At 39.9% G+C, this 14,487-nt stretch overlaps 1 protein-coding gene across 3 annotated transcripts in view; it reads left to right on the forward strand.

Annotated features, from left to right (window-relative positions):
* Positions 1–98: 98 nt before the first annotated feature.
* PTPN4 (protein tyrosine phosphatase non-receptor type 4) overlaps positions 99–14,487 on the forward strand; it is a 112,656-nt gene continuing 98,267 nt past the window's right edge. For 2 of the 3 annotated variants that reach the window (XR_011152013.1, XM_069021003.1), the window contains exon 1: positions 99–792. The gene's annotated coding sequence lies outside the window, so the exon portion shown is untranslated. Of the gene's footprint in view, positions 793–12,429; positions 12,463–14,487 lie in introns of those variants that run through there. The other variant, XM_069021004.1, reaches the window with a different exon arrangement.

Genomic DNA, 14,487 nt, shown 5'->3' on the forward strand with positions numbered 1-14,487 from the left:
AGCGCAGCGCCCGCCCCCTGTCGGCTCTCGCGAGCTCTCGGGGGCCGCCTCCCGCCGGCTGACTGCGCAGCTGCCATGTTGGTTGCTATGCTGCCCGCGTGAGGCGGGCGGGAGGGCGGCGATGAGGGGAGGAGGCTGCAGGTCCTCCCCTCTCCTCCCCCACGGGCGCTCGCTCGTTCGCCGGCAGAGAAGGCGCCTCTGCAGCGCCCCGCCGCTCCAGCTACCCCCGGTCCCTTTTGCCTCCTGGGCGGGAGCAGGGCAGCCGCCGGTCCGTGCGAGGCAGTGCCGCGCCCCGTGAGGGAGAGCCCCGGCCCTCGCGGCCCCTCCGGCCGGTCGCTGTGAGGAGAGGGGGGAAGGAGAGGCCGGAGGGTGGGGGTGTCCTCCGCCTTCCCCCCGGGGCTCCTCCGTCCCCTTCTTCCCCAGCTCTTTTCCCCCCTCCTCCCCCCGCTCCCTCGCCCAGCCACCGCAGTACGATGCGGCGCTCGCCGCTGCGGCGGGGCGCGGGGCGGCTGCTGTTGCTGCTCCCGAGGCTGCGGCTCGGGCGGGCGCTGCAGGAAGACTGAGGGGGGGAGCGGCGAGCGGCGCCTCCGCTCCCGGTCTCGATCCCGCTCCCGCGGGGGGTGCGGGCGCTGCGCGTGCCCGAGCGTCTGCGGGGCGCGTGCCCGTGCGCGCGCCCGCGGAGGCGGGTTGGGGGTCGCGCGGGGCGGCAGCGGCGCGAGCGCGCAGCCCCCGCGCCTCTTCCCTCCGCGCTCCCCGCTCCATCTGGAACCAGGACGTGGATGTTACATGAAGGTAAAGGCGGCCGCCGGCGCGCTCGGGGCTCCGGGCTGGGGGGACGAGGGGTGCTGCGAGCCGCGTCTCTGTGCTGTGACCCCCCCCGCGCCGCTCCCCCTCCCGCAACTTTGCGCTCAGGTCGCCGCGGGCGGAGAGCGGCTCTGCCCTGAGCCCTGTTGGGGAGCGGGGGAAGCGCGTGTGTGCGCTCTCCCTCCGGTTCCCCCCTCCGAATAAACCAGGAGAGCCGGCTCCCCACTGACGAAGGGGGTGTGGGGGCTGTGTGCAGCTGGAGGGGGGGGGGGGCGCTTAAACAGCCTCGAGGGGAACGAGCTGCGGGGGCAGGTCGGGGTCTCTGAAATGCGGTGAACTCTGCCGAACGCCTGAAACGCATTTTTATTTTAGCGTGTTTAATATAAAACTTTGCGATCCTGTGCTTTCTAGGCACATGTGCGCGTTGCCCTGGTTATGGGCAGGGAAAATAGGTTTGAGTGCTGTCGTTGCATTCCTCTGGTACATTTTTAGTGTCTCCCTCGAGCAGAAGGCTTGTATAATCGCTGTGTCTATATGCGACAGAGGCTTTCCGTGTACCTGGTGATGGGTTAACTCGTGCATGCTGTTGCAGCACCGGCTGGAAGAGGAATAACGTCTTTTTCCTTTCAAAAATCTCGAAGACCTAGTAGCTAAAACTAGATAGCTGCCAGTGTACGTGAAATGTTCCCACCTCTGGTCTGTTACACATCGTTTAGATGCAAAATACACGTGAATGAACTTTATGGTGCTATTTGCACCCATCCAGGACTTCAGTGTGGCCAAGCTGTTAAAATTTTTTTGAACTGTGAGACAGAAAATATTTGTGTATTGTAGAAGTGCTAATGGATCTCAGCTCAAGAATAATTGTTAGACTGCAGTGTGCACATACATTTGCTCACCCACGGGGCATTTCTCTTGCCCTGAGCTAAACTCAGCGTTCTGTGGTAAGGGGGTTTTGTGAGTGCACGTTTGCCTGCTTGTTTTGGCAAATAAGTGCTCTGTAATGTTGGGAGCCACCGACGTGTTCACACGCATGCAGACATTGTGTGCTCTTCACATTGTAAATGTGCGTTGCAGGCGTACAGGAATGAGTTACATTAGAATTGGTAAACCCATTTTTTATTAGATATGTATATAGTAGGAAAGTTTTCCAGTTCATTGCTTGAACATAATATATTCAGTATTGTAATCTTATGGATGCCATTTTCTTGACAATGGATTTCTTGCTTCACTGACCTAAAAAGTTGTTTTTACATACTGGCATGATTCTGGCTTGCACCATGTTGATAAAATAGGATTCTGGGTGATAAGCTTACAAATATGTACATGTGTGTCAATACGTTTCCCAGGCAAGTTTATACTTTATAAACTCAGAAATGTACTATTCGTCTGATTTTTTGCTATAATTTTGTTGTCATTACAGTTTCTTTGTATTTTTAGATGATGTGTGTATTTAATTGTAATTTTTTTAAAGTCAGATTAAACATTGAAATACAAATGCATTTTTCTTACTAGCAGAAATGTATTAAATAATTTCACCTTTCAGTATGTTTTCCTTATGTTTGCAGTTAAATTTGTTTGGAATCAGATTTACCTATTTAGAGCGTACTTGATGGTTACTTCTTGTTCAGCAAAATTGTCCGTGAAATGTATTGTTTGTTGCCATGCTTTACAATTCTCATGTCCTGTTAATGTCTAATTTGGGTTGTACATAGCAGTATTGATGGAACACCCTTGCTAAAAATACTTTCAGGGTTGGGTACACTTTCGCTATAGCAGCAGGAAAGTTCAGCCAATACTGTTTTTCTGTGACTAGAATTAATTTGTTATTAGCAGCTATATTTGTAAGGCATGAATAAAAACCAAAATCCTGTAATCTTAGAAGTAATGCTAATTACTCTGTGGAGAGGATGAGCTCTCTGTTAATGAGCAGAGTTCATATAGTACTATTTACATGTCACTGCCATTAGCATATTTGAAATATATGGTAAGTTAATACTCAGGGTACCTAATTTTGGCTCAGATTCTGCAGTGACCCCTGTTTGGGCAGAGGGATCCCTACACAAAAGTTGCTGCAGGAACTGGAGCTCAAACATTGGTTGTCACTCAGTAGACATCAGGACAAATACAGGCCTCATTTGCTGTATGTGACTGGTTGTGTTTGTGTGATGTCATAGGGGCTTTGGGCATGCAGGGCTCCAGGGCTGGCAGCCTAATACAATGGGGTGTGACATGATTACTCGGGGATAAAGGGACTTGTAAAAGATTTCTTTCATATTGTAACAGCACTGCTGAAAGGTCCTGAGCAGCATCTGGGGGTTCCATTTCACTGGGTCATTATTCATGGTTGTTACTTTATGAGGAGTTTGTTGAGTGCACATGGGAGTTTTGTGCGTTGGTTTATGTGCACATATGCACACTCTGCAAGCGTGTTCTGGAGAATTGAGTGGAAGTTAAACTGGAGGGGAAGATAACCAGGATGGGTCAGCCATAAGCTCGCCTGTATGTGGGAAACAGAATAGCTTGCTCCAGGCAGTTTAGACTTTGGATGTAGTCAGTGGGTTGGGTAAATGTCTTCTGAAAATTATAGTGGATTGGATATTCTGTTTTAACTTTTCAACTGGTCAAAACTTTAATTAAAACACACGGTAGTCATGCGCATGTTTTTTGTTGTTGTTGGAGTCAATGTTAAGACTATTTTTCTTAAACTGATAAACACTACATTTCTGTGGTTTGTCTTCTTGGGTCTTCTTACTACCAATAGTTTGATCCTCTGATTCGTCATGATTGTGCATTGCTCCCTCCCTCCCCCAGTTTGGGTTTAAATTTGGTGCAAGATCATATGAATCCCATGCCTTCACATCCTGTTTCTGTGTCACCTCACTTCCATTCTCACCAATTATAAAGTGGTCAAACAAGAGAATATTTCAGCAGATGGTTGACTGTGCTTTTTTTTTTTTTTTAATACCACACTTTCACTCTGGTGTTGTCACTTTTCATAAAATTCTCATGGGTTTTAATGTGCTCCAACCTAAATAACTGTAAAAATGGTTTGTGTATGTATATAATATGGAATTGTTCATGGGGGAATGAAGGAACTGTGAAGGTGGAAGAGAAAAGGGAGGGGAGAATGGCCTGAGCAGGAGAAAAAAATCCAAGGAGCTCAGCAGTGGGCTGGTAATCAACAGCAGGTCTTTGCTGTCTGGACCAGCTGTTGATATATGCTTGTTTGGGAACAGAGGCTGTTTTTCCTTCAGGACTTGTAATCCACTGAAGTAGCACAAAAACAATTTCCTGTAGGCTTTTGAAAACCTTTAATTTCTAAAATTTTGGAGTTTCTTATGAGTTTTAAAAAATATATGTAATTATTATAATATTATATATGCAGGTACATATTCAAAATCTCCATCCTTATTTTGGAGAATTTCAGAGTTATTAGAAAACTAATTTGTCACAAAATAAATTACTTCAAGTTTATAGGAGTTAAAGGGTTCCCAGAAGTTTTATTGATGTGCTGTCTTACCAGAATTCAATGTCCAGATGTGTAGGTTAAAAGAATGTGGTTGACAGCACACTAAAGTCTGTGCTGGTTGTATGCACAGTGTCCCAGTACATGCCAGACAATATTGCAGTTTATGGTCACAGAGGTTCTCAGGTGGATCAAACACAACTCGATGAATTTCTCTGTGAAATGTGAGAATTGAACTGGCTCCTCCTTTCTCAGTTTATGCATCTTCAAAAAAAGGCTTGGTAGGGTGATGCAGCTGGACCTCTCTTGGCACACTACTTTGTCTCACACTGTAATTACTTGGACAAGTTCACAGTGACTGTTGGATGATAAATGCAGTTCCATTTGTGTGGTTTATGAGACACTGCCATCTCTACAGTTACATGAGGAAGGGGGAAATGGCTAATATCCATTTAAAAATAAACAGTCTTTTAATTATGAGTACTTATGATCTGTAATGAAGAATGCTTTGGGAAATATTTTCACTGATTGGGGTGTGAAGTGAGCTCTTCATTGCCACTTCACAATTTTCCTTCTGACCCTAAGATTAAAGAGGAAGAAATAGACAATCCACTTCCTATGGCATGTGCATTCTTACATTGCCTTTCTGGGTATTTCTTATCTTTTTCAGGGTAACTAGATTAGAGAATAATAACTGAATTATTCTGCATGACCAAAAGCCCAGATCTTCAAATGACAATCAAACGTAGTGCTGCTAGAGATTAACATTTTCATACTTGGATTTTTTTTTTTAATTAGAATGCTGTAGATCAGATTTAAGGAGGATGTAGTAAGTTCTCTTATTAACCTGGGTTTTAGACTTTAAATTAAAAATCACTAAATATCTGCTACTCAAAACGTTTTAACTGGTGCTTTTTCTTGGGATGATGTTCTAGTCAGAAGATATTAAATTCTATGTGATTTTGCTATTTTGTTTGATAGTTTTAATAAGCTAATTGTAAAAAAATTAAATGTAAGCTCTTTTCTGGTGTTTGCTAGGAGTAACAATTTTAATTGATTTGGTTTTGTGCTGTTAAATGTGCTTGGGTTAAGCAAGTGACCCTCCTTTTGTCTCCAAAAGGATATTAACCTTTAAGACAGTTGAGTGTACTTTAGCTTTTCCTGAGTCCTTTGGCCAGTTTTTTGCATTTGTGTACCAACATCTCTCTGACCTACAAACCACCACCCACAAAAACCCAACCAACCAACCCTTCAAACAATGTTTTGTGTCTGCTGCAAAAGACAGAAATGAGTTATATCAGTACTGCTCTGAAACTTTAGTGTTAATCATTGAGTGCAATGAAAGTTACATAAGTGGTGTTTTGTTAGATGAGAAAACGATTCTTAAGTCGTCTGCTATTTTTGGTTTTTTTTTGTTACGGCATCAGTCAGGTTTAAAACCAAAAATTGAAACTGTATCTGCAGCAGATCGGTGTCCATGTAAACCAGAGCAGCAGCTGGTAAAAGAGCCTGCTGTGGCTCCTTTGTCTCAGAGATACGCTGGCATGCTTTGTCTTATAGGAGGTTAACAAGCAAGATTCCTGTGTTTTCTGGTCACAGCGGAAGGTGGTATTTGCAAAAGAGTCAAGCAAGTGGATTTGATAGCACTGCAAAGCTGTGTTTTTAAAAGGAGGGATTCAGGTGTGACAGAGCAGAACTTGTGCTCTCTTGTATATGCCAACAGAGATGCAGTGCTGAAGTAACTTCACACTTAGTTCAGACTTGAATAGAACTAGAAATGTTAATTCCTGTCCTTCAGGTAGAGAAATTACCACATGGTCAATAAGAGCACGTGGGAAATATACCAGTCAGTGGAAGAACAGTTATTGCTATTAATGGTCTCTGAACTTCCATGTTAGAACAGTTTTTTTTATCTGGACCAAGAGATAATTTCATGATGGTGCTTTCCCTTACATTTTCTTTATTTATAATATTTTCTTTCTGTGTTTCCCTTACATTTTCCTAAGCCATGTCAAATAGTTATAAGTTGCAAAACATGTTAATTGTAATTGTAATTAAAACTCTTATAACTGATTTGAACAAAAAGATAATCCAAGATGTGATGTATTTCTCTTGGTACAGAAAAAAAATAATGCTTCTCAGATTTTACAGCAATGATTCAATGCTTTTGCTTAAAAAAATGACAAGTAATTTAGGAGGAAGATCACATAATAAAACTGGGTTTGTTTTGTTTCCATTAACCTTGTCAGTGAATTCAGGGATGTTTTTAGGGAAAAAACCTGCAGTCTTCCCATGAAAAATTGGCTTTGGAGAGAGTTAAAATTAGCATATGTCACTTTGCATTTGTCTGTCTTGATACATGCAACAAGCTTTTAATGTCATCTGAAAAAGTGAGACATATTTTTGTCTTTTGGTGTGTAAATAGGGTTAAAGATGACCGATGCTGATGTCCAGTGATGTGTTGCATTGTAAGTTGTTTTTTCCCGTATGAATTGTGTATGTGCACTGCATATGCCAGTTTTGTATTGTCTCTAAACTGCATATAGCCTCAGTATTGCTCTTAAAATGTTTTCCTGAGTTTATAGAGTGCCCTTATTTAGAAGAGCTCTACTTTTGGAGAAGGGATGTGTATCAATGAGTTTGACTTAGAAATAAAATTTTATGGAACTTGGCATTTGAGTTTTAAATCTGTGGCCTGTAACCTCCAAACTGTGAGCTGCTAATAAGACTTCCCTTGGAAGAGGCTCTTGCCTTTTTTTTTGGGAGGTAGGATTCAGTTAGGATTGATGCCACAGTCTGTTTTTAGTACTTGAGTGCAAATGAGGCTGTGGATGAGTCTTGGGAATCCTAATCTACAAGTAATTCCCCATTTACTATGTTTTAGGCTTGTGTGTTGACTCTGTAAGAAGATAGGGTGTCCTGTTAGCTCATCCAAGTGCACCTGCTTTCTGTGGAGCAGATCTCTTTAATATTTGGAAGGATGTAATGTGGAAAAAAAGGTTTTGAAAGACTGGAATGTGTCTGCCTCTAAAACTGAAGGGGTGTATAATTTTTGTCTAAATCGGGAAGAGGAGAAGGGAAAGAGGAAAGGGAACGCTGCCCTGCAATGGTTTTAAAATATGTAGGGTTTTGGTAAACATAGTGAAAAAGGAAAGGTTTGTTGTTTTTTTTTTTTTTTATGTCAGCAAATCTCATGATCTGTTGAGAAGTTACTGTGCTGAAATTACTGTGTTACACACAACCACAGGAGGGAGAAACTGAAATGCAGAAGAGGTATTACAATGGAATAAGCTGACCAGATGGTTGTCTTATGGGGTCTTACCTCAAAATGATTTGAATATTTTTTTGGCTTACATGTTTCCTGTGAGCTTAAATTAGACTGCTGGTGTAGATCCTTCAGTACTAAGGTCTGTTACAGTTGCTTCTAGTTGTGGTTCTGTCATCTCTTCTCAAGTTTGCTGTACATGCAACTAGGTGAGGAGGGACCAACCACTAATGGTGACAAAAGTTTCTTACCTTTCTTAACCTTTCACTGATTAATATTTTGCTTCTCCTTTCATTGTATGATATATTAACATATATCATGTAAGTCAAATTTGTAAACTACTCAGGCTGGAAGTGGCTTGAATTTTTAAAACTTCAGATATTCAAATTTAGGCTACAGAAATAATTTTGGAATTTGTTGTTGGGAAAACCTTACTTTGCTTTGCTGTTCTGGGTGGTGTGATGTGGTTACAATTTTTGAGCATCTTCACTTAATAGGTTTGCTATTACTTAAGAGACTTAAGGTATTGGTAATACTGTCTCTCCCCTTATCTCACAGTATAGATTTGACTATTTTGTTCTACAGTTCCTAGATCTGCTTGGGGAAGTGCCTGTGTGTGCACCTGGGGAGGGATGCAGTATGGTGGATGCTGCCTGGGTTCTTTTGGTAAAGCTGGTTTTGACTTTCCACAATCCCCATGCTTGCAGAAACTCTGGATTATTTTCAAGCTTTGCAATAGTTAAGTAAATTTTATGGAATTGAATAACAGACATAATAAAGATATTAATTAAAATATCGCTACTTTCAAAAACATGCCACTTGAAAGATGGAGAGACATACAGTAAGAAAATGAGGTGTGAGTAACTACTAAGGATGTATATATACAGTTACACTTAGAACAGAATTCCTCAGCAGAGGACTAGAAAATAGATTGAAAATGAACATCTGACAAAAAGTCCTCCAAGAGGAAATTCCTGCAGGAGACCTTCATTCTTGAGATTAATTAAATGAAAGATTGGAAATTCTCTAGATAGCTGTAAGCTATTTAATAAAACTGAAGTAAGCAATTAAAAGACTCTGTTGTAGTTACTAGCAAAAGCATTGCCTCCTTTTAATGATCCTGGTGCTGTCCCCTCCCCAGTTACATGTGTTCTCCCTCCTTTTACAGGAAAGCTATATGTGAGCTCATTAATGCTAGATGCTTTCTGCAGGATTTTCATAAAAAGCATTCTTCTCTGCATAAGGGTGATACAGATAATAACTTCTTTGGCATTGGAAGCACATACACCGTCCTGAGAAAACAAATAAAGGTGCTTTGTAGAAATTATACTAATGAAATGTATGTGAGAGAGTAGCTTGAAAGAGAAACCTGATTAACATCTGAAACTTCAGCTCATGTTCAGCCACCTTTGAATAGAACTTATGTTGCCAGTAAAGCTACTTTGTCAAATCCCCGTTTTCTAAGTTACACTGATGTAAGCATTTTCCAATCCACCTCTTTACAGTATATTTTTTCGTATGTCTGCCAGACAGGTTCATTCCAACTGTTGTGGGAAATGATTGTAGCTACTGTGGTATCTGCAAAAGGCATTTCCCACTGAAGTCTTTCATATTAATTTGAATATATTTTGTGTTGTGGTGTGCCATGATAACTGTGTGTGCTGCAGCAGTTGTGTACTACGCTGGGATGTGTTCTATGACCAGAGATTTCCTCATCAGAGAGCAGCACACGATAGCAATCATGTCATTGTGTTAGGGACAAAGATGTGTAACTGCAGATTCAAAGGAGTTGCCGTTGTTCAGCAGAATGAGTTGCAATGAGTAATTAGGAAAAATAGAAAAAAAAAATCTTTAGATGTATTTAGTAGTGCTGTAATAATAATTTTAAATTGCTTCAAAATAAGATACTACTTAAGTTGTTGAAGAGCACTCTACGGTAAGATTTCTTCAGAAGTGTTCATTACTTCCCATGAGAAAACAAATGTGGTTTCACTTAAAAATAGGCAGATACAGAAGTGCTGAAGATAAACTTATTAATGTTATTATTTTTCTGCTGTAAACAGAAATCTACATTCTAAAAATCTGCTTTCCAGACTTAAATGTCTCTTGTTAGTACTCAGAAAAACACACAGTGAAACCTTTTCTTTTGCAATGTATAAATATCCTTATTTTCCTAGCATAATTAACATACATTGTACACTTCAGATATGTCTGTATACATAGTAAATAAAATATCATCGTATTGGGTGAATAGTGGACAAAAAGATGGAGTGATAGCATTTTAAAATTCTCTAACAATAGAACTATGTTTTACTATAGATTATATTTGAAGAGTATTGCAAGTTATTTAGAAATAATGTTTGAGAAGCAAAGTGTTTATGCTCCTCTTCAAGAGTGATGGGGAAATATATTTTGTATATTGTTTTTGTATTAGACTTATTTTCTGTCAAACCATGTCATACATGCTTGCACTTCAAAAAATGTTGAAATGTTCTGTTGACTTTTTGAAACTTTTTTTGGCAATGCGACACTCTCCATTTATTTTGTCCCTTGTTTAACAGTTTTTGTGTGTGTTTTCAAAAGCACTTCCATTCACCATTCAAGGAATTCAATAGAATTCTAATAGGAACTGCACATAAATAACTACAGAAATCAATGCTTCAATTCAGCCAAGAGTTTTTTTGTGACTTCAAAAGCCATAAGAGCATTTATTATTAGAAACATACAATTGACTTTTCTTGTATTATCATTTTGCATAGTGATTTGGTTTTTACCACCACAACAAGATGTTTGACAGTTTCATTTGAAAATGATGTATTTACATACACCATTCCAAAACAGTGTAATTTTAATCTTTTCTCGCAAGCTCTATTCATGTTAATTTGCATGTTGAGCTCTGTGCAAAGGTTGTCAGTGAAATACTCACTAGTGGATTTTTCCTTAGAGGTCAACTAAATGTTAAGCATAGTTTCCTGTTCTTATATTGTGATGAAAATATAAAAAAAAGTCTTCAAAGAATGGAGTTGTTTGGTTAATTTTTCTCTGTTCAACTGATACAGTGTAAAGCATATCCTCTCCTCCAAAATGCTCAATTTTCTGATGCTAACAACCACAGAAGTGACCAGCCTGTGGTAGTGCAGGGTTACACTGGAAGTACTTCCAGGCTTTAATGTTCACATTACACCTCAGGCCATGTTGTCTGGAACAGTCCTTCTGATCCTGAAGTTCTTAGGTGGGTTCTAGAAAGTGAGATTATCTCCAAGGAGGTGGTTTGGGCACACCAGAAGCTTTAGAAAATTGATGGTGTTTTTCTTTTGAAGTAGCTCAAAGATGATGTGATGTGAAATACAGCACTCTGTGTTCAGTAGTGCTTTACTGCCTTATAAATGAACCCTTTGAGTGTTGTTGCTTTTGGGCAACTCATGCATGCAGTTTCCGTCAGGTGAGGGTACAGTGTTACTACCTGGGGTGGGCAGCACATCTAGAAGGGAAGAGTTTTGTTCTGGTTGTCAGCAAGGTACTCAGATTAATGGGTTTTTCTGTATTCTAGTTTTATTTTTCTCTGTTGCTGATAATTCAGAAAACCAAGTTAAGCTACCAGCAGGGCCTTTTAGATGACAGTAGCCTTTCCCCACCCTCCCAATCTCCTAATTCGTGCTCACCAGACAGTCTGGTTCTGTGTGAGGAGAAGGAGGTGTTAAGAGCTTCTTTGTGGAATTTCATCTTGAGAACCAAGTGATGCTGAGACTTGCTGCCACCAGTCCAGTCACCTTGAGATGCAGACCCACAGTCCCCTCCTCACTGACCTTGCTGCATGAGCAGGTGCATGTTTTGGCACTTGAGAAACATTTCATCTTGGTGGAGACATAGGAAGTATGGCCTGTTTCTAGTCCTTCCCTGTCCTAACACTTGGAGTGGAAAGACTCAGATGAAATTTACGCTGTACCTTGAGAAGGGTTTTGGTGGTGATGAGGGGAAAGAGAGGCAAGGTAGAGTATGGTGAGGAGCAGGATTGGTAACACAGACAATGTCATAACTGCAGGGCCATTAGTGTTCAGTGTTGTCATTTGGAATTACATGCATTTAGGATTTGAGTGCTGTTATGGTGTTATCTTAAAAAAAATAGTATAGAAAGTGAAGTTGGATCTTCTGTTGGTTCCTCAAAGTTCTTCTCCATTTCCTTTTCCACTTCTGTCTAATTCAGATTGCATTTGAGTCAGCTGCTTTCATCTTGACACTTATGTCATTCAAGGATCCACAAAGTTAGTATGTTAATGTCTGCATTTCAACTGACTGATAGGTGCACCAAAACCTATCTTAATTTTGTCACTGCAATGTGAAGCTTCTTTTAATTTCCCAGATTGTTCAGCATTTATTGAAACAAGATAATGGAACGTTGCTGGCACAATTTGTAAGCCTAATGTTTGAAGTTTATTAAACATGGCTTTTTTTCCCCTAAAACACGTTCTTGCCCTTCCTCTGTTCTTGTAGGTGCTTTGAATGTAACAAATTTATAAGATGGAAGAAATTATAATGGCATCTAAAAATGGTTTAGTTAGGGAAACTTGGTTATGCTAAAGATAATTTTAGATTTGTCTAAAAGCAAGCATCCTTCTGTATTTTATGTTTTTCTGTTTTCTGCTTCTTTATGAAATACAGTTTATGACAGTAAGCAAGACAAACCCAATACGTAATGTTTTATTTGAAACCACTGTGGACATTACTAATCCTCTTTTGCGCTGCTGCTCTTACACAGGCAACCTCAAATATGTCAGAAACATTTTGATACATTTTGCATCAAATGTTTGTAATTTGTTTCGAATGCAAGAGGGAGAAACAGAAGAGGAAGAACCCCCTCGAAAATACCAGAAATGGTAGGAGATGGAGAGGACTGGGCAAGAAGCAATCTATCCAGCTCATGCAAGTAGGTGCCAGAAAACCTGAAATGTGGATAAAATTAAATATAATTATAGAAATAAGCAAGAACTAAGTACTGCCTGGTACAGCACACTATGTTTCATAGCTCCATATTGTCAGGTAATCCCTTTTATTGACCATGGTTTCAAAGTATGTGCAAGTATGTATCCTGCTTGTAGAACAGGTTGTTAAAAATTTATCTCAGGGACCAAAAAATGTAGTCCTAAATTTGAACCAAATCCTTCCCTGACCACTTTACTGTGTTTTGTACTTGTCATTCCTTTTCCAGAAGTGCTTTCTTCTGCCAGGGCAGGGTCTGTGAGTGTGTTGGACTCCTCCATACCATGATAAAAAAACTAAAGCTACTATCTAATAGGTGTAACATTGAGTGTCTTAATAAACATTCTATCAGCTATATATGGATAAAAATTGTGTTTCCAAGTGCTTGAAAAAAGCTGTAATACATTCAATTTCTGCAGTATTGGATGAAGTAATTAGAATTCTTTCTTGTTTATTATTCTGCTTTTTCACGTGTTTCATTTTGGTACTGCTTGGTATTGGAACAGGCTCTTGACTGTTCTTATTTAACCTGCATCTGGTTTAGGAAGCTTAAAACCGAATCTTTTTGAGGTTTTGCAATACTGAGAATCATGAGAGAGGACCTTCATCTGTCCCGTGGGCTGTGCGCCTGACTCAGTATCCTCATATGAGGAATTCCCTCTCTACAACAGCATGACATAGTTGGTTTATGTTTGTATCTTATGACCTACTAAAAATACTCTCTTTTTCCCACTTACCTTCTAAGATCCTTTTCAGCAGAATTGGTGTATAACCACCTTGTATGCAATTTCTGTATTTTTGCAGTGAATTATGCCTGCTTGATAGAGTGTAGAAATTGTCCAAACTTATAAAGGAAATTTATGTTTTCAGAAAACAGTTTTCTAACTTAATTTTTAAGAATAAATGTTGTTCTTATGTTCTGAACACACTGATGACACTTCTTGCTAGATTTAAGCATGTGTTACTGGGAACGAAGTAGATCGAATGTACATTTCCGTAAGTGACTGGATACAGTGTCCATGAGGGGTTGTGAAAACTACTGGGATCAGCAGAGAAAGCATAAATTGGATCAGAAGCTGACCAGAGAGAGCCCTGCAAACTGTTATATTCTAAAAGCATTATTAGTCATGCTCTTCAAAAATGAGTCTTGAAATTAATCCTATCTCATTTATGTCTCTTCTTATTGAAAGCTGTAGATAATACAGAGTTCAGAAAAAATTTTAGTATATCAGAGAACTGGATTACGCCATAAGGCAAATAAGATAAACTCAAGATTTGAGTACTCAAAAAATTAATATTATTTAATAATACAAAATCAAGTATTTCAGGCGGAAGAACTTCTCCTTGAATTTATGAGTCATGAATTGGCAAGTAGGAAAGGAATTTGGGAATGGTGATAGTGATGTAAGTAATAGCTCCCAATGCAAAGCACAAGCAAGGATAACCCACCTAATACTTATCTGTGGGTCACCATTAGAGCAAAGTGTATTGGAAGAGTTTCTGCACCCACTCTTGCATTGGCTAATGATCTTTATTTCTGGCTTGGATAACAGAAGAGAATTGAGGGATAGCAGCTCTGAAAGTCTCACCCACAGCACAAACTAGGGGTGATTGTGAATATATTGGGGAAAAAAGCTTCAGTGCAGAATTTTAAAATTTTTTGTCTGGTAAACTTGTCATGGTAGAGTCAAATTCATTCGTGTCTATAGAACATAGATTATGTTTTAAAAATGTATTTATAAAGCTATTTTCTAAGAAATACTTCAGTCTTCTAAGACAGGTTCTCTTGTGCAGTTCTTTCCAGACTTTGTTTTTTGTGTGAGAATACACCTGGAAAGAAAAAGCAGAGAGCTTTGAAAGGTCTTAATTTTAAAAAGGAATTGCATAAATTGGATATCAACTGATAAGACACATTTACAGTTTTAGTGTCAATGTTAGAATCTCCATTTTAACAGTGATCTGCATTATATCT

This window comes from Aphelocoma coerulescens, chromosome 7 (genome assembly GCF_041296385.1).
Source record: "Aphelocoma coerulescens isolate FSJ_1873_10779 chromosome 7, UR_Acoe_1.0, whole genome shotgun sequence".
NCBI lineage: Eukaryota > Metazoa > Chordata > Aves > Passeriformes > Corvidae > Aphelocoma > Aphelocoma coerulescens.